This window comes from Mustelus asterias, unplaced genomic scaffold, assembly GCF_964213995.1.
Source record: "Mustelus asterias unplaced genomic scaffold, sMusAst1.hap1.1 HAP1_SCAFFOLD_549, whole genome shotgun sequence".
Taxonomy (NCBI): domain Eukaryota; kingdom Metazoa; phylum Chordata; class Chondrichthyes; order Carcharhiniformes; family Triakidae; genus Mustelus; species Mustelus asterias.
In genome coordinates, this window is record NW_027590499.1 from 82,817 (window position 1) to 102,936 (window position 20,120).

General features: G+C 48.0%; 1 long non-coding RNA gene across 3 annotated transcripts in view; it reads left to right on the forward strand.

Annotated features, from left to right (window-relative positions):
* The window catches only part of LOC144486990 (uncharacterized), a 61,679-nt gene that overhangs the window by 3,631 nt on the left and 37,928 nt on the right, over window positions 1–20,120 (forward strand). For all 3 annotated transcript variants that reach the window (XR_013496359.1, XR_013496361.1, XR_013496360.1), the window contains exon 3: window positions 9,792–9,908. This is a non-coding gene — a long non-coding RNA (uncharacterized LOC144486990). The remainder of the gene's footprint in view (window positions 1–9,791; window positions 9,909–20,120) is intronic.

A 20,120-nucleotide genomic window follows, 5' to 3' on the forward strand; every position in this document is an offset into this window, starting at 1 on the left:
GACATAGTGGGTTAACACTGCTGCCTCACAGTGACACGGTGACACAGTGGGTTAACACTGCTGCCTCACAGTGACACGGTGACACAGTGTGTTAACACTGCTGCCTCACAGTGACACAATGGGTTAACACTGCTGCCTCACAGTGACACGGTGACAGTGGGTTAACACTGCTGCCTCACAGTGACACGGTGACACAGTGGGTTAACACTGCTGCCTCACAGTGACACGGTGACACAGTGGGTTGACACGGTGACACAGTGGGTTAACACTGCTGCCTCACAGTGACACGGTGACACAGTGGGTTAACACTGCTGCCTCACAGTGACACGGTGACACAGTGGGTTGACACGGTGACACAGTGGGTTAACACTGCTGCCTCACAGTGACACGGTGACACAGTGGGTTAACACTGCTGCCTCACAGTGACACGGTGACACAGTGTGTTAACACTGCTGCCTCACAGTGACACAATGGGTTAACACTGCTGCCTCACAGTGACACGGTGACACAGTGGGTTAACACTGCTGCCTCACAGTGACACGGTGACACAGTGTGTTAACACTGCTGCCTCACAGTGACACAATGGGTTAACACTGCTGCCTCACAGTGACACGGTGACACAGTGGGTTAACACTGCTGCCTCACAGTGACACGGTGACACAGTGGGTTGACACGGTGACACAGTGGGTTAACACTGCTGCCTCACAGTGACACGGTGACACAGTGGGTTAACACTGCTGCCTCACAGTGACACGGTGACACAGTGGGTTGACACGGTGACACAGTGGGTTAACACTGCTGCCTCACAGTGACACGGTGACACAGTGTGTTAACACTGCTGCCTCACAGTGACACGGTGACACAGTGGGTTGACACGGTGACACAGTGGGTTAACACTGCTGTCTCACAGTGACACGGTGACACAGTGGGTTGACACGGTGACACAGTGGGTTAACACTGCTGTCTCACAGTGACACGGTGACACAGTGGGTTGACACGGTGACACAGTGGGTTAACACTGCTGTCTCACAGTGACACGGTGACACAGTGGGTTAACACTGCTGTCTCACAGCGACACGGTGACACAGTGGGTTAACACTGCTGCCTCACAGTGACACGGTGACACAGTGGGTTAACACTGCTGCCTCATAGTGACACGGTGACACAGTGGGTTAACACTGCTGCCTCACAGTAACACGATGACGTAGTGGGTTAACACTGCTGCCTTACAGTGACACGGTGACACAGTGGGTTAACACTGCTGCCTCACAGTGACACGGTGACACAGTGGGTTAACACTGCTGCCTCACAGTGACAGGGTGAGACAGTGGGTTAACACTGCTCCCTCACAGTGACACGGTGCCACAGTGGGTTAACACTGCTGTCTCACAGTGACACGGTGATACAGTGGGTTAACACTGCTGCCTCACAGTGACACGGTGACACAGTGGGTTAACACTGCTGCCTCACAGTGACACGGTGACACAGTGGGTTAACACTGCTGCCTCACAGTGACACGATGACACAGTTGGTTAACACTGCTGTCTCACAGTGACACGGTGACACAGTGGGTTAACACTGCTGTCTCACAGTGACACGGTGACACAGTGGTTAACACTGCTGTCTCACAGTGATATGGTGACACAGTGGGTTAACACTGCTGCCTCACGGTGACACAGTGAGTTAACACTGCTGCCTCACAGTGACACGGTGACACAATGGGTTAACACTGCTGCCTCACAGTGACACAGTGGGTTAACACTGCTGCCTCACAGTGACACGGTGACACAGTGAGTTAACACTGCTGCCTCACAGTGACACGGTGACACAGTGGGTTAACACTGCTGTCTCACAGTGACACGGTGACACAGTGAGTTAACACTGCTGCCTCACAGTGACACGGTGACACAGTGGGTTAACACTGCTGTCTCACAGCGACACAGTGGGTTAACACTGCTGCCTCACAGTGACACGGTGACACAGTGGGTTAACACTGCTGCCTCACGGCGACACGGTGACACAGTGGGTTAACACTGCTCCCTCACAGTGACACAGTGGGTTAACACTGCTGCCTCACAGTGACACGGTGACACAGTGGGTTAACACTGCTGCCTCACAGCGACACGGTGACACAGTGGGTTAACACTGCTCCCTCAGAGTGACACAGTGGGTTAACACTGCTGCCTCACAGTGACACGGTGACACAGTGGGTTAACACTGCTGTCTCACAGTGACACGGTGACACAGTGGGTTAACACTGCTGTCTCACAGTGACACGGTGACACAGTGGGTTGACACGGTGACACAGAGGGTTAACACTGCTGCCTCACAGTGACACGGTGACACAGTGGGTTAACACTGCTGCCTCACAGCGACATGGTGACACAGTGGGTTACCACTGCTGCGTCACAGTGACCCGGTGACACAGTGGGTTAACACTGCTGCCTCACAGTGACACGATGACACAGTGGGTTAACACTGCTGCCTCACAGTGACACGTGACACAGTGGGTTAACACTGCTGCCTCACAGTGACACGGTGACACAGTGGGTTAACACTGCTGCCTCACAGTGACACGATGACACAGTGGGTTAACACTGCTGTCTCACAGTGACACGGTGACACAGTGGGTTAACACTGCTGTCTCACAGTGACACGGTGACACAGTGGGTTAACACTGCTGTCTCACAGTGACACGGTGACACAGTGAGTTAACACTGCTGTCTCACAGTGGCACAGTGGGTTAACACTGCTGCCTCACAGTGACACGGTGACACAGTGGTTAACACTGCTGCCTCACAGCGACACGGTGACACAGTGAGTTAACACTGCTGTCTCACAGCGACACGGTGACACAGTGGGTTAACACTGCTGTCTCACAGTGACACGGTGACACAGTGGGTTAACACTGCTGCCTCACAGTGACACGATGACACAGTGGGTTAACACTGCTGCCTCACAGTGACACGGTGACACAGTGGGTTAACACTGCTGCCTCACAGTGACACGGTGACACAGTGGGTTAACACTGCTGCCTCACAGTGACACGGTGACACAGTGTGTTAACACTGCTGTCTCACAGTGACACGGTGACACAGTGGGTTAACACTGCTGCCTCACAGTGACACGATGACACAGTGGGTTAACACTGCTGTCTCACAGTGACACGGTGACACAGTGGGTTAACACTGCTGTCTCACAGTGACACGGTGACACAGTGGGTTAACACTGCTGTCTCACAGTGACACGGTGACACAGTGAGTTAACACTGCTGTCTCACAGTGGCACAGTGGGTTAACACTGCTGCCTCACAGTGACACGGTGACACAGTGGTTAACACTGCTGCCTCACAGCGACACGGTGACACAGTGAGTTAACACTGCTGTCTCACAGTGGCACAGTGGGTTAACACTGCTGCCTCACAGTGACACGGTGACACAGTGGTTAACACTGCTGCCTCACAGCGACACGGTGACACAGTGAGTTAACACTGCTGTCTCACAGCGACACGGTGACACAGTGGGTTAACACTGCTGTCTCACAGTGACACGGTGACACAGTGGGTTAACACTGCTGCCTCACAGTGACACGGTGACACAGTGGGTTAACACTGCTGCCTCACAGTGACACGGTGACACAGTGGGTTAACACTGCTGCCTCACAGTGACACGGTGACACAGTGGGTTAACACTGCTGTCTCACAGTGACACAGTGGCACAGTGGGTTAACACTGCTGCCTCACAGCGCCAGTGTATTGCGTTCGATTCTCGGCTTTGGTCACTGTCTGTGTGGAGTTTTCACGTTCTCCCCGTGTCTGCAGGGGTTTCCTCCGGGTGCAGCGTATAATGTAACCTCAGTATTGTAATTTTGGAATTCTGCAATCACCCTGTGTACACAAAGATCACCAAAATAGTGGGATTTTAAAATTCAGCTTTCTCACAGTGGATCTTTCTCTCTCAGTTTCTGCAGGATTGCTGTAATGTCGAAAATGACAGCAGGCATATAAATTGGAAATATTTTATTTTTGAGTAAATGTTTACAGACATCGACAGGCAGAGAGAATGAGGCAGAGAGAAAGAGAATGTGACAGACAGAGATAGAATCAGACTGAGAGAGAGACTGAGACTGACAGAGAATCAGACTGAGAGAGAGACTGAGACTGACAGAGAATCAGACTGAGAAAGAGAGATTGAGACTGACAGAGAATCAGACTGAGAGAGACTGAAACTGACAGAGAATCAGACTGAGAGAGAGACTGAGACTGACAGAGAATCAGACTGAGAAAGAGAGATTGAGACTGACAGAGAATCAGACTGAGAGAGAGATTGAGACTGACAGAGAATCAGACTGAGAGAGAGACTGAGACTGACAGAGAATCAGACTGAGAGAGAGACTGAGACTGACAGAGAATCAGACTGAGAGAGAGACTGAGACTGACAGAGAATCAGACTGAGAGAGAGACTGAGACTGACAGAGAATCAGATTGAGAGAGAGATTGAGACTGACAGAGAATCAGAGTGAGAGAGAGACTGAGACTGACAGAGAATCAGACTGAGAGAGAGACTGAGACTGACAGAGAATCAGACTGAGAGAGAGACTGAGACTGACAGAGAATCAGACTGAGAGAGACTGAGACTGACAGAGAATCAGACTGAGAGAGACTGAGACTGACAGAGAATCAGACTGAGAGAGAGACTGAGACTGACAGAGAATCAGACTGAGAGAGAGACTGAGACTGACAGAGAATCAGACTGAGAGAGAGACTGAGACTGACAGAGAATCAGACTGAGAGAGAGACTGAGACTGACAGAGAATCAGACTGAGAGAGACTGAGACTGACAGAGAATCAGACTGAGAGAGACTGAGACTGTCAGAGAATCAGACTGAGAGAGAGACTGAGACTGACAGAGAATCAGACGGAGAGAGAGACTGAGACTGACAGAGAATCAGACTGAGAGAGAGACTGAGACTGACAGAGAATCAGACTGAGAGAGAGACTGAGACTGACAGAGAATCAGACTGAGAGAGAGACTGAGACTGACATAGAATCAGACTGAGAGAGAGACTGAGACTGACAGAGAATCAGACTGAGAGAGAGACTGAGACTGACAGAGAATCAGACTGAGAGAGAGACTGAGACTGACAGAGAATCAGACGGAGAGAGAGACTGAGACTGACAGAGAATCAGACTGAGAGAGAGACTGAGACTGACAGAGAATCAGACTGAGAGAGAGACTGAGACTGACAGAGAATCAGACTGAGAGAGAGACTGAGACTGACAGAGAATCAGACTGAGAGAGAGACTGAGACTGACAGAGAATCAGACTGAGAGAGAGACTGAGACTGACAGAGAATCAGTCTGAGAGAGCGTGGGAAAAAGAGACTGAGACACGATCCCAACACGACCCTCAGAATTAAAATGGAGGGTGTGTCCCTCATTGAAGCCCCCTCCCACTAACAGCCTCAGTTTAACCCACCACATCCAGCTGTTTCCACATCCGCCTCGTTTCTCCTCTCCCTCTCTCTCTCTCTCCACCTGTTTCTGCTGCATTTGTTGTCATGTTGGAATCTGTGAAGAAACCACATTTCCACCACTGTTTTCACAATCTCTCTCTCTGTCACCTTTCCTTCATTTCCTTCAATCACAAAGATACACAAAGGGACGCAGAGAGAGAGAGAGAGAGCGAGTAAAACCCTCAATAACATTCCAAAAGAAGAATTAAAGAGGCTGCTACAGTTTATTGAATCATTCATCCCATCCAATTTAGCACAGACACTGTTTGGGGATGAAGCAAATGGAGGAGGCTTCCTGAGGGCCCTGTGAGATTAGGGCTTGAATTGAGGCCTAGTCACAGAGTCTGCATTAAACCTTGGTGCAAAGAGCAGGAATCGTTCCACTCCAGTGAAACACAACAATCCTGAAAGCTGGAGTGACAGAGGCAGTGATATTAAACCCCTGTCCTGACCCCCTGCCCCTGGCCATTCTCCAATTCACACCACCCCATCTAAAAACACAATCCGGACTCTGGAATTGGGAACAAGCCATTTCCAAGGCCGGGGAATTTTAATTTCATCCCTCCCTCCTCCTTCCCAAGTGTTTTACAGTCACTGAGCCAGTTCCATTTCAAATTTGCATGTTTACAAGTTGGAGTTCAGGAAAGGCAGCTGGTTATTGATGCACAGCCAGATCCCATGGGCAATAATTTGACGATATCCGGATGGGACAAAGGGGAGAAATGTAATTCTCCCAGCTTCATGCCTGGTGTAATCCTCCCACCCAGACACTGAACGCCACGTATATTCCGAGTCTGAATGGACAACATCTCAGTCACAGAAAGAGATAAACTCCCCTCTTTAAACTGGGAACAAGCTGTGTCCATTCCTTGGAGACTTTTTAAAATCAGCCTCCCAACATTTATTTATTTGTTTATTTACTTGATTAATTCTGTCAATCAGGAATCCCAGAGGGCTGTGACTGAGACTTTTCTCCAGAGACAGGGAGCTGGGCACTGAGTCCATAACTCCACAGGTCCTTAAAGGTGACGTCACAGGTGGAGAAGGTAGTGAATACGGCATATGGCATGCTTGCCTTTATTGGACGGGGCAAAGATTATAAAAGTTGGGGTCTGATGTTGCAGATGTATAGAACGTTGGCTAGGCCACATTTGGAATACTGCGTCCAGTTCTGGTCGCCACACTACCAGAAGGACGTGGAGGCTTTGGACAGAGTACAGAGGAGGTTTACCAGGATGTTGCCTGGGATGGAGGGTATTAGCTATGAGGTGAGATTGAGTAAACTGGGATTGTTCTCCCTGGAAAGACGGAGGTTGAGGGGCGACCTAATAGAAGTTTTCAAAATTATGAAGGGCATCGATAGGGTGAACATTTTCCCAGGTCAGAAATGACAAACACAAGGGGTCACAAGTTCAGGTAAGGGGAGCAAAGTTCAAGACAGATATGCGGGGGATGTATTTTACACAGAGGGAGGTGGGGGCCTGGAATGTTCTACCAAGCAAGTTGGTTGAGGCAGACACGCTAGGATCATTTAAGACTTATCTAGATAGCCACATGAACAGCACCACATGATTGCTACCTGTGCCACGTGCCAGTGAGGGTAAGAGTAGGATGCTCGGGCGGATGAACACGTGGCTGAGGAACTGGTGTAGGGGGCAGGGTTTCAGATTTCTAGGTCATTGGGACCTCTTCTGGGGCAGGTGGGACCTGTACAAGAGAGACGGATTACACCTGAACTACAAGGGGACCAATATACTTGCAGGGTGGTTTGCCAGTGTTATTGGGGAGGGTTTAAACTAGATTTGCAAGGGGATGGGAACCAGAGTGCCAGAGCAGATAGTGGAGCTGGGGTGAAAGTAAATGACGTTAATAGTTCATGAAATATCACAAATGGAAGGGTTGTGTGTGGTGGTAATAATCTTCTGAGGTGTGTCTCTTTCAATGCCAGGAGTATTGTGGGGAAGGCAGATGAGCTGAAGGCGTGGAATGACACATGGAAATATGACATTATAGCCATCAGTGAAACTTGGCTACAGGAGGGGCAGGACTGGCAGCTCAATGTTCCAGGGTTCCGATGTTTCAGACGTGATAGAGGCAGAGGGATGAAGGGTGGGGGGGTGGTATTGCTAGTCAGGGAAAATGTTACAGCAGTGTTCAGGCAGGACAGATTAGAGGGTTTGTCGACCGAGGCCATATGGGTGGTATGACCACATTCATGGGGGTGTATTATAGACCACCCAATAGTCAGCAAGAATTGGAGGAGCAAATCTGCAGAGAGATAGCAGACAACTGCAGGAAACATAAAGTTGTGATCGGAGGGGATTTTAATTTTCCACATACAGATTGGGACTCCCAAACTGTTAAAGGTCTAGACGGGTTCGAGCTTGTAAAATGTGTTCAGGAAAATTTTCAAAATCAAGATATAGAGGTACCAATCAGAGAGGATGCAAAATTAGATTTCCTTTTAGGAAACGAGTTAGGACAAGTGACGGAAGTGTGTGCAGGGGAACACTTTGTTTCCAGTGATCATAACGCCATTAGTTTCAACTTGAGATCCTAAATGAATACTTTGCGTCGGTATTCACAAAGGAGAGGGATGTGTTGATTGGGAGTGTCTCGGAGGGGACTGTTGACCCGTTGGAGAGAATCTCCATTACAAGGGAGGAAGTGTTAGGTTTTTTTAGGGAATATAAAGACTGACACTTCCCCAGGGCCTGATGGAATCTATCCAAGGCTGCTCAGGGAGACGAGAGATGAAATCGCTGGGCCTCTGACGCAAATCTTTGTCTCGTCACTGGACACAGGTGAGGTCCCAGAGGATTGGAGGATAGCTAATGTGGTCCCGTTATTTATGAAGGGTAGGAAGGATAACCCAGGATATTATAGGCCGGTGAGCTTGACGTCCGTGGTCGGGAAGTTGTTGGAGAAGATTCTTAGAGATAGGATGTATGCGCATTTAGAAAGGAATAAACTCATTCACGATAGTCAGCATGGTTTTGTGAGAGGGAGGTCATGCCTCACTAACCTGGTGGAGTTTTTTGAACAAGTGACTAGAATGGTTGACGAGGGAAGGGCCGTGGATGTCGTCGATATGGACTTTAGTAAAGCGTTTGAAAAAGGCTCTCATGGCAGGTTGGTGCAAACGATTGGATTTCATGGGATAAAGGGGGAGGTGGCTAGATGGGTGAGAACTGGCTGGGTCACAGAAGACAGAGGGTGGTCGTGGAAGGGTCTTTTTCCGGCTGGAGGCCTGTGACTAGTGGTGTTCCGCAGGGCTCTGTATTGGGACCTCTGCTGTTTGTGATTTATATAAACGATCTGGAAGAAGGTGTAACTGGGGTGATCAGTAAGTTTGCGGACGACACGAAAATAGCTGGACATGCAGACAGTGAGGAACATTGTCATAGGCTACAGAAGGATATAGATAGGCTGGAAATTTGGGCAAAGAAATGGCAGATGGAGTTCAATCCAGATGAATGCGAAGTGATGCATTTTGGTGGAACTAACATAGGGAGGAGCTATACGATAAATGGCAGAACCATAAAGGGTGTAGATGCGCAGAGGGACCTGGGTGTGCAAGTCCACAGATCCTTGAAGGTGATGTCACAGGTGGAGAAGGTAGTGAATAAGGCATATGGCATGCTTGCCTTCATAGGACGGGGCATAGAGTATAAAAGTTGGGGTCTGATGTTGCAGTTGTACAGAACGTTGGTTCAGCCGCATTTGGAGTACTGCGTCCAGTTCTGGTCGCTACACTACCAGAAGGACGTGGAGGCTTTAGAGAGAGTGCAGAGGAGGTTTACCAGAATGTTGCCTGGTATGGAGGGGCTTCGTTATGAGGAGAGATTGGGTAAACTGGGGTTGTTCTCACTGGAAAGATGGAGGATGAGGGGTGAACTGATAGAGGTGTATAAAATTATGAAAGGCATAGAGAGGGTGAACGGTGGGAAGCTTTTTCCCAGGTTGGTGGTGATGTTTGCGAGGGGTCATAGGTTCAAGGTGAGGGGGGGGAGGTTTACCAGGGATATCAGGAGGACGTATTTTACACAGAGGGTTGTGGGGGCCTGGACTGCGCTGCCGGGCAATGTGGTGGAGGCGGACACACTGGGAACGTTTAAGAATTATCTAGATAGCCACCTGAACGGAGTGGGAATGGAGGGATACAAAAGAATGGTCTAGTTTGGACAAGGGAGCGGCGCGGGCTTGGAGGGCCGAAGGGCCTGTTCCTGTGCTGTATCATTCTTTGTTCTTTGTTTTGTTCTTGATCATGGATAAAGATCGATCTGGTCCTCGGGTTGAGGTTCTAAACCGGAAAAAGGACAAATTTGAAGAAATGAGAAAGGATCTAAAAAGTGAGGATTGAGACAGGCTCTTCTCTGGCAAGGGTGTGATTGGTAAGTGGGAGGCCTTCAAAGGAGAAATTTTGAGAGTGCAGAGTTTGTCTGTTTTTGTCAGGATTAAAGGCAAAGTGAATAAGAATAAGGGACCTTGGTTCTCGAGGGATATTGGAACTCTGATGAAGAAGAAGAGAGAGATTTATGACATGTATAGGCAACAGGGAGCAAATAAGATGCTTGAGGAGTATAAAAAGTGCAAGAAACTACTTAAGAAAGAAATCAGGAGGGCGAAAAGAAGATATGAGGTTGCTTTGGCAGACAAGGTGAAGGATAATCCGAAGAACTTCTGCAGGTGTATTATGAGCAAAAGGATAGTAAGGGATAAAATTGGTCCTCTTGAAGATCAGAGTGGTCGGCTATGTACGGAACCAAAAGATATTTACTAAGGAAACGGGCATGGAGTCTATGGAAATAAGGCAAATAAGTAGGGAGGTCATGGAACCTATACGGATTAAAGGGGAGGAGGTGCTTGCTGTCTCGAGGCAAATCAGAGGAGATAAATCCCCAGGACCAGACAGGGTATTCCCTCGGACCTTGAAGGAGTCTAGTGTTGAAATTGCAGGGGCCCTGGAAGATATATTTAAAATGTTGGTATCCATGGGGTGAGTTGCTGGATGATTGGAGGATAACTCATGTTGTTCCGTTGTTTAAAAAAGGCTCAAAACGTAATGCGGGAAATTATAGGCCGGTAAGTTTGACGTCAGCAGGAGGTAAATTAATGGAAGGAGTACTAACAGATAGGATCTACAAATAATTGGATAGACAGGGACTTATTAGGGAGAGTCAACATGGCTTTGTGCGTGGTAGGTCATGTTTGACCAATCTATTAGAGTTTTTCGAGGAGGTTACCAGGAAAGTGGATGAAGGGAAGGCGGTGGATGTTGTCTACATGGAATTCAGTAAGGCCTTTGACAAAGTCCCACATGGGAGGTTACTTCGGAAGGTTCAGTCGCTAGGGAAACATGGAGAGGTCGTAAACTTGCTTAGACACTGGCTCAATGGAATAAGCCAGAGAGTGGTAGTGGATGATTGCTTTTCTGAGTGGAGGCCTGTGACGAGTGGTGTGCCACAGGGATCAGTGTTGGGTCCATTGTTGTTTGTCATCTAAATCAATGATCTGGATGATAATGTGGTAAATTGGATCAGCAAATTTGCTGACGATACAAAGATTGGAGGTGTCGTGGACAGTGAGGAAGGTTTTCAAAGCTTGCAGAGGGATTTGCTCGCAAAATGGGCTGCAAAATGGCAGATGGAGTTTAATGCAGACAAGTGTGAGGTATTGCACTTTGGAAGGACAAACCAAGGTCGAACATACAAGGTAAATGGTAGGACACTGAGGAGTGCAGTAGAACAGAGGGATCTGGGAATACAGATACATAATACATAAAAGTGGGGTCACAGGTAGTTAAGGCCGTAAAGAGTGCTTTTGGTACATTGGCCTTTACAAATCAAAGTATTGAGTATAAGAGTTGGAATGTTATGGTGAGGTTGTATGAGACATTGGTGAGGCTGAATTTAGAGTATTGTGAGCAGTTTTGGGCACCTAATTACAGGAAGGATATTAATCTGAGTGGAGGCCTGTGACTAGTGGTGTGCACAGTAAGAAGTTTAAAAACACCAGGTTAAAGTCCAACAGGTTTATTTGGTAGCAAAAGCCACACAAGCTTTCGGAGCTGCAAGCCCCTTCTTCAGGTGAGTGGGAATTCTGTTCACAAACAGAGCATATAAAGACACAGACTCAATTTACATGAATAATGGTTCGAATGCGAATACTTACAACTAATCAAGTCTTTAAGAAACAAAACAATGTGAGTGGAGAGAGAATCAAGACAGGCTAAAAAGATATGTATTGTCTCCAGACAAGACAGCCAGTGAAACTCTGTGGGGGTTACAAATAGTGTGCCATGAACCCAATATCCCGGTTGAGGCCGTCCTCGTGTGTGCGGAACTTGGCTATCAGTTTCTGCTCAGCGACTCTGCGCCATCGTGTGTCGCGAAGGCCGCCTTGGAGAACGCTTACCCGAATATCAGAGGCCGAATGCCCGTGACCGCTGAAGTGCTCCCCAACAGGAAGAGAACAGTCTTGCCTGGTGATTGTCGAGCGGTGTTCATTCATCCGTTGACGTAGCGTCTGCATGGTTTTCCCAAGGTACCATGCCTCGGGACATCCTTTCTTGCAGCGTATCAGGTAGACTAGTGGTGTGCCGCAGGGATCGGTGTTGGGTCCATTGTTGTTTGTCATCTACATCAATGATCTGGATGATAATGTGGTAAATTGGATCAGCAAGTTTGCTGATGATACAAAGATTGGAGGTGTAGTGGACAGTGAGGAAGGTTTTCAAAGCTTGCAGAGGGATTTGGACCAACTAGAAAAATGGGCTGAAAAATGGCAAATGGAGGTTAACGCGGACAAGTGTGAGATATTGCACTTTGGAGGGACAAACCAAAGTAGAACGTACAGGGTAAATGGTAGGACTCTGAAGAGTGCAGTTGAACAGAGGGATCTGGGAATACAGGTACAGAATTCCCTAAAAGTGACGTCACAGGTGGATAGGGTCGTAAAGAGTGCCTTTGGTACATTGGCCTTTATAAATCGGAGTCTCGAGTATAAAAGTTGGAGTGTTATGGTAAGGTTATATAAGGCATTGGTGAGGCCGAATTTGGAGTATTGTGTACAGTTTTGGTCACCTAGTTACAGGAAGGATGGAAATAAGATTGAAAGAGTGCAGAGAAGGTTCACAAGGATGTTGCCGGGACTTGAGAAGCTGAGTTACAGAGAGAGATTGAATAGGTTGGGACTTTATTCCCTGGAGCGTAGAAGATTGAGGGGAGATTTGATAGAGGTGTATAAGATTTTGATGGGTATAGATAGAGTGAATGCAAGCAGGCTTTTTCCGCTGAGGCTAGGGGAGAAAAAAACCAGAGGGCATGGGTTAAGGGTGAAAGGAGAAAAGTTTAAAGGGAATATTAGGGGGGGGGGGCTTCTTCACACAGAGAGTGGTGGGAGTGTGGAATGAGCTGCCGGATAAAGTAGTAAATGCGGGGTCACTTTTAACATTTAAGAAAAACTTGGACGGGTTCATGGATGAGAGGCGTGTGGAGGGATATGGTCCAAGTGCAGGTCAGTGGGACTAGGCATAAAATGGTTCGGCACAGACAAGAAGGGCCAAAAGGCCTGTTTCTGAGCTGTAATTTTCTATGGTTCTATGGTTCTATAAGGTTGAAAGAGTGCAGAGAAGGTTTACAAGGATGTTGCCGGGACTTGAGAAACTGAGTTACAGAGAAAGGTTGAATAGGTTAGGACTTTATTCCCTGGAGCAGAGACAAATGAGGGGAGATTTGATGGAGGTGTATAAAATTGTGATGGATATAGATAGAGTGAATGGAAGCAGGCTTTTTCCACTGAGGCTCGGGGAGAAAAAAACTAGAGGATGTGGGTTAAGGGTGAAGGGGGAAAAGTTTGAAGGGAACATCAAGGAGGGGGCTTCTTCACACAGAGAGTGGTGGGAGTGTGGAATGAGCTGTCAGATGAAGTGGTGAATGCGGGCTCACTTTTACCATTTAAGAAAAACTTGGACAGGTACATGGATGAGAGGGGTGTGGAGGGATATGGTCCAGGTGCAGGTCAGTGGGACTCGGCAGAAAAACGGTTCGGCACAGGCAAGAAGGACCAAAAGGTCTGTTTCTGTGCTGTAATGTTCTCTGGTTCTCGGTTCTAACAGACTGGGAATAGATTGGGGCAGGCTTGGAGGGCCGAAGGGCCTGTTCCTGTGCTTTATTGTTCTTTGTTCTGAGCCCACACTGGACACCCCCCCCCCCCCCCCCCCCCCCGCAGATCCTGTGTCTCATCCCACCATCTCACGTCAACCCACACCTCTGTTTTGCTGTCAATGTCTGTATTTCCCTTACCACCGCTCTAGATTTCTTTGTTCTGTAACTCTCCCCAACTCCCTACCCAGTAAGGGTAACTCAGTAAATCCTGCCCTGATTCCATCTACCAAAATGCATCATCTCGCATTTATCTAAATTAAACTTCATCTGCCATTTGTCAGCCCACTGGCCCAATTGATCAAGATCCCATTGCAATCGGAGATAACCTTCACTGTCCACTAAGCCACCAATCTTGGTGTCATCTGCAAACTTACTAACCATGCCTCCTAAATTCTCACCCAAATCAATGTAACACGGGACATGGAGAAATCAGACATTGGTATAGTTAATGCTGGTATTTAGCATCATGCTTCAACGCCGCTACCTTTCCCTGACCTGAAATAGATGCTCTATTCAGAAATTATTTAACACTCGGGTATTCCTGGAGGAACAGACGGACGGTGCACAGTGAAATTTTATGCTGTTTAAGGCAGCCTAGAATCAGAAAGATTGAAGGAACTCACAAGGTCAATCCTATTTTTGATGTGAGTGGGGTGAGAGAGAGAGAGTTGAGGTGAAGGGGAATTTTGAGGTGAGAGGGTCAGTGTTGAGGTGAGGGGTGTTGCTGTGGACGGTGGGAGTTGAGGTGGGAGGCGGTTACTGAGGTGAGAGGGAGTGTGTTAATGTGAGGAGGGAGCTTTCAGATGAGAGGGGAACAACATGGTGTTATATCAATACACACTGATCCAACAAACACTCCCAGGATATTTACTGCAGAGATTAGGTGTGAAGTCAGTCTGTCCCCTCACGCTGCCAGCCAGAGTGCGGAGGGAACGGTGACAGCCCTTAAACACGGAGCAAACATCATCTGCAACATCCCATCAAACACTCCAATGTCAGCTACAGAGGTCCAGTGTCACTCCCACCCCATCTTAACTGTGTGACCAGGCTGTCTCATGGCTGCTAAAGCGAAGGTTCAACTTAGTCAGGCAACCTTCAGGCTCGATATCTGTAAGCTTGCGCCCATCAGACATTTACAAGGATAAGCTGCCTCTACACTCCCATCAAATACCCTCATTGTAGATGCAGCACAGGCCCAGATACACAAACTATCTCCCTCTACACTGTCCAAACACGAATCTCCAGTGCAGGTATAGCAGAGGGTGAGGTACACAGTGTGTACAGGTGAGAGGGGGGAGTGTTGAGGCGAGAGGGGGAGAGCGTTGAGGCGAGAGGGGGGGAGCGTTGAGGCGAGAGGGGGAGGGCGTCGAGGCGAGAGGGGGAGGGCGTCGAGGCGAGAGGGGGAGGGCGTCGAGGCGAGAGGGGGAGGGCGTCGAGGCGAGAGGGGGAGGGTGTCGAGGCGAGAGGGGGAGAGTGTCGAGGCGAGAGGGGGAGAGTGTCGAGGCGAGAGGGGGAGAGTGTCGAGGCGAGAGGGGGAGAGTGTCGAGGCGAGAGGGGGAGAGTGTCGAGGCGAGAGGGGGAGAGTGTCGAGGCGAGAGGGGGAGAGTGTCGAGGCGAGAGGGGGAGAGTGTCGAGGCGAGAGGGGGAGAGTGCCGAGGCGAGAGGGGGAGAGTGCCGAGGCGAGAGGGGGAGAGTGTCGAGGCGAGAGGGGGAGAGTGTCGAGGCGAGAGGGGGAGAGTGTCGAGGCGAGAGGGGGAGAGTGTCGAGGCGAGAGGGGGAGAGTGTTGAGGCGAGAGGGGGAGTGTGGAGGTGACAGTGGGAGTGTGGAGGTGACAGTGGGAGTGTGGAGGTGAGGGGGGAATTTTGTGGTGTGGGTGAGGTTCTGTAACACACTGGTTGGCGCTGCTGCCTCATGGCGCCAAAGACCCGGGTTTGATTACAGCCTCGGGTCACTCTCTGTGTGGAGTGTGCACGTTCTCCCCTGTCTGCGTGGGAATCCTCTGTGTGCTCTCATTTCCTCCCACTCTCCAAAGATGTGGGAGTTAGTTGGATTAGCCATGCTAATTTGGGAGACGGGCAACGTACAGGACCGGTACTGGACGGGGTTAGATACAAAGTAAATGTCCCTCATCAATGTCCCCATCAAACACTCCCAGGACGTGTACAGCATGGGGATAGACACAGAGTAAATTTAAGACTGTGCCCATCAAACATTCACACGGTAAAATTCCCTCTGCACCACCCAGAACAGCTACAGCATTGGCCGGGGTGGGGGGGTAGATACCTAATAAACCTCTCTCGACAGTGTCCTCATCAAACACTCCCAGGATACCCAGGATAGGGACAGTACGTGGTTAAATGTAGAATAAATCTCCCTCTATAATGTCCCCATCAAACTCTCCCAAGACAGATGCAACGAGTGTGAGTTCAGATGCAGCTCAGGCTGAGATTTCCAGAAACCTCCCATCACACTGTTTCACCAAGAACTCCAGTGAAGGTGTAGCAAGGGTGAGATGCACAAAAAATGTCTGCATACACGGTCCAAACACTAAAGACCTGAGCAAGAGCAGCACAGGGTAAGGTCCACAGAAAATCTCTCGACACTGTCCCATCAGGAACTCGAGCGCAGGTGGACACAGAGATACATATAGTTCTGCTCTCCCTGTATATTGCCAGAAAAAAATCCCATGTATGGGTAAAGAAAAGTTCAATACAGATACATCTCCTCTTGATACTGCCCTCTGAAACCTTCCCGGAACAGTTACACACGGGATTGCAGACAGAGCAAAGCTCACTCTGCAGTGTCCCATTGAATAGTTCACTGCAAAGGGTGTTTACTCTGTGTCGAACCCCATTCTGAACCATGTTTCTGTATTTGCCATTGGGTTACTGTAAATTGTGCTTCCATTGAACATTTCCAAGGATAGGGACAGCACTGGGTAAAGTGTATGGTCTTGCTGCACTGCCAATTCAAACAGGCTGATAAAAGGGACGTGTATCTTCTGTATCAAACACGTTTCCATCACTCTCCATGAAGTAATCCCAGGGCAGCCTCACTGATATTGATATTTTCCATTTGTGCTTTTATAATAACTGTCTTCTGTTAATTTGTTGTAATAGTTTGTGAATTACTCCTTCAGATCTTTCCTAAATACAGTTCAGACACTTTGGAATTCGAATGAATTAATTGCAGACATTTTCTGTTGTCTGTGTAGAGTGTCCCAGTAAAGTAAATCAGATTGATCAACTGATGGCAATCAATGCCAAATGGGGAATAATTGTCCCGTGTAGAAGTGAGAACCCGTTCCATATTGTGATTGTTTGCATTATTGGGACAGTGAGATGACCCGATCCAACACAAGAACACTTTGCAATATCTCCCAGTAACAGTGAGTCTGTGTGTCAGCGTTAACCAAGCGGGGTGACATTCCCGGAGGGGCTGACATCTCACGCAGAGTGAAAACCAGAATTCAATTGGTGGGGACTGCCTTGTTAAATTCAGCTGGGGATTTATTGAGGGAATTTGTGAAAATGCATGTGGAGACCTTATACAATCTAATTGAAAAACATTTCGAAATCCGTTTCTCCAACTGACTGTACAGAACAGAAGAGGTACATTTATCGAGATCTCAAGGTGAATAACATTAGTTCCAGTCACTGAACACCAGCAGTAACTTTTTAATGCATATCATTTTATACATGTTTCACATGCAGTGAATATATTTATTTTAATTCCGGTCTCTGAGCAGTCAGATATTGATACAGATAATTCTGATAGTTAGCACCATGCTCCCACACTGCCACCTCTGCTTGACCTGAAATAGATGCTCTGTTCCGCAATTATTTAAACCAAGTGTATTCGTGGAGGAACAAACTTACATTCTGCATTCAAACTTTATGTTGTTGAGATCAGCCCAGGATGAGAATGATTGAAGGAGCTGAAGGTTTTTGAGACAGTTTGTGTGACGCTGCTGCTGTGTTGCCTTTATTCGTTTTGTAACGTGGGGGTCGCAGGGAATCAGTAGCGACAATAAGAGTGAGGTCAGTGATGTATCTGTTTGTCAGTTGGTAATAAGAATGAAGTTGGTGATACACCTGGAAGGTAAAGGCAGTAGGGATGAGGTTAGCCATGCACCTGGATGTGTATTGACAATCAGAGCAATTCAGTAATGTATCTGTGCAGGTTGTGAAAGGAGAGTGCGGCCACTGCTGTTCCTAAATACCTGGTTCCAATAAGAATCAGGTTATTTCTGCATCTGCAGGGACAGGTGTAGCATCGGGGAAACACAAGATAAAACTCCATCTGCAATTTCCCCAGCAAACACACCCAGGGCAGGGACAGCGGGCGGATGTTTGAGTTGTGTGGAGTGGGGGGCTGTGTGTGGAGTGAAAGTTTATTATGGAAGTGAGGGGGAGAGTGATGAGTTGAGAGGCGGTGTATTGAGATGAGGGGGAGTTTGTTGAGGTGAGGGGGAAAGTTAAAATGAGATGGCAGGAGCTGAGGCGAGACAGAGTGCTGAGATGAGAAGAGAGAGCTGATATGAGAGAGGGAGAATGTTGATGTGAGACAGAGTGTAGGATTTGGCCCCGCGCTCTCCCCAAATTCGGATAATCCCACCAGAGGTAATTGGATCTTGACACGGTCTGTGCCCATCTGCTCCGACTCCCATGCGGTGTGGGACGGGAAATTCATATCTTGGGGATCTTGAGGTGAGGAGCGTCGAGATGAGATGGGTAGTGTTGTGGTGCGTGGGGGAATGTAGAAGTGAGTGGGAGGATTGATGTGAGGGGGGGAACATGTTAAGGTGAGAGGGGGAGAGTTGTGTTGATTGGGGGAGTGTTGAATTGAGAGCGCGTGTTCTGGTGAGAGGAATTGATGTTAACCCTCTATGGGACAATGTAAATGTGAGAGGGGGAACTTAGAAGCGAGACGGCTAGTGTTGAGGAGAAAGGGTGTAATGTCTGTGTGATAGAGATTGTGCAGAGAGGGGAAGGGGAGTATTGAGGTGAGCGGGGGTGTGTTGAGGTGAGGGGGTGTGTTGACGTGACAGGATAGTGTTGGTGAGAGAGAGAGAGTGTTGGGGTAATGGGGAGTGCTGAGTTGAGAGTGAGGGTGTTAATGTTGTCATGTGAGTGGACCTTTCAGCAATTTTGTTTAAATCATGCAGCTTCCATGGAGGTGGATCTAAGATGTGGCAGTCAGGTGGTGGTTTTCTTTTGGTCTTTTAGTTTTGTTTTGGGAAGCAGTTCAGCAGCAAGCTCAGAAGCAATCTCTCTCCCTCTCCCTGTCCTTCTCTTTTGAAAAGGCTGTGTTTTGTGGAACAGACTCGACTGCAACCTCTGCTGAGTTTCTCAAGGGATTTTGAGCATTCAGCCCAGGAGGCTGGACATGTGTAATAATTCGGCATTAACCTCTGCTGTATTGTGGTGATTTGGAGGGTTTTGTGGATTGGATGTTGGCTTTGGTTGGAACACACTAGAGATATTTCCTTCAGAGTTGTACATTATTGTGGTTGTTGTGTTTCTTGTTTGTAATTGTTAAAAGTTTTTGCTCATTGTCTTACTACACATGTCAACAATATTCTCAATTAAACTTTGTATTGAATGAGAGTTCCTCGTGGGTCAGTTCACTCCCACCTGAAGTGAAACCTCTCGTGCTCCTTCGAGCCAGATTCAAGGTAAAGAGTTACAGGTCACTCGAGCTTCATGGAACAACTGGGAGTATCCAACCTGACTGAGAACAACTGGGGGCTCCGGGATTGAAACCTGTATTTCTTGATTGATTTTGGATTAGTGAACTCAAAGACAGTGAGCGCTGAGCAGATTTGTGTTTTCTTTTCAGGTGTTGTATTCCAGTTTAAATAGGGAGTGTGGTTTGGATTAATGTCTCTTTCAGAGGCTCAGAAGTTTCTGCGGGTGGAGGAAGTCACGCAAGTTACCTGACAGATAGTGACGAAAGCAAAGCTTTTGGAATTGGAAACACATTCCAGTTGACATTGCCTGACAGAGTACAGAAAGGAGAGATCATTGTGGCAATAGCACAACATTTGGAATTGTCAGAAGCTCAGTCAGAATCGTTGGAAATTCAGTTACAAATAAAACTGACTCAATATAAAAAATAATTAAAACGATTTGAATTACAGGGAAAAGAAAAGGAAAGGGAGGAACAGCAAGCAAAATAATTGAATCAATCTGAATTACAGGCAAAAGGGAAAAAGGAGGCAAGGGAAAAATAGAGAGACTTTGAACATTGGAAAATGGCCTTCAAATGTAAACATCGTGTCTGATTGGCGGAGGTAAAGGGTAAAGTACAGACTGAGGGTAGGGATGAGGATAGTGAGAGAATGAGGGGCAGAAAATACATCAGGAGATAGAAAAGGCAATGTTACAATAATCATGGGGGACTTCAATATGTAGGTTTCTAAGATTCTAAGGTGG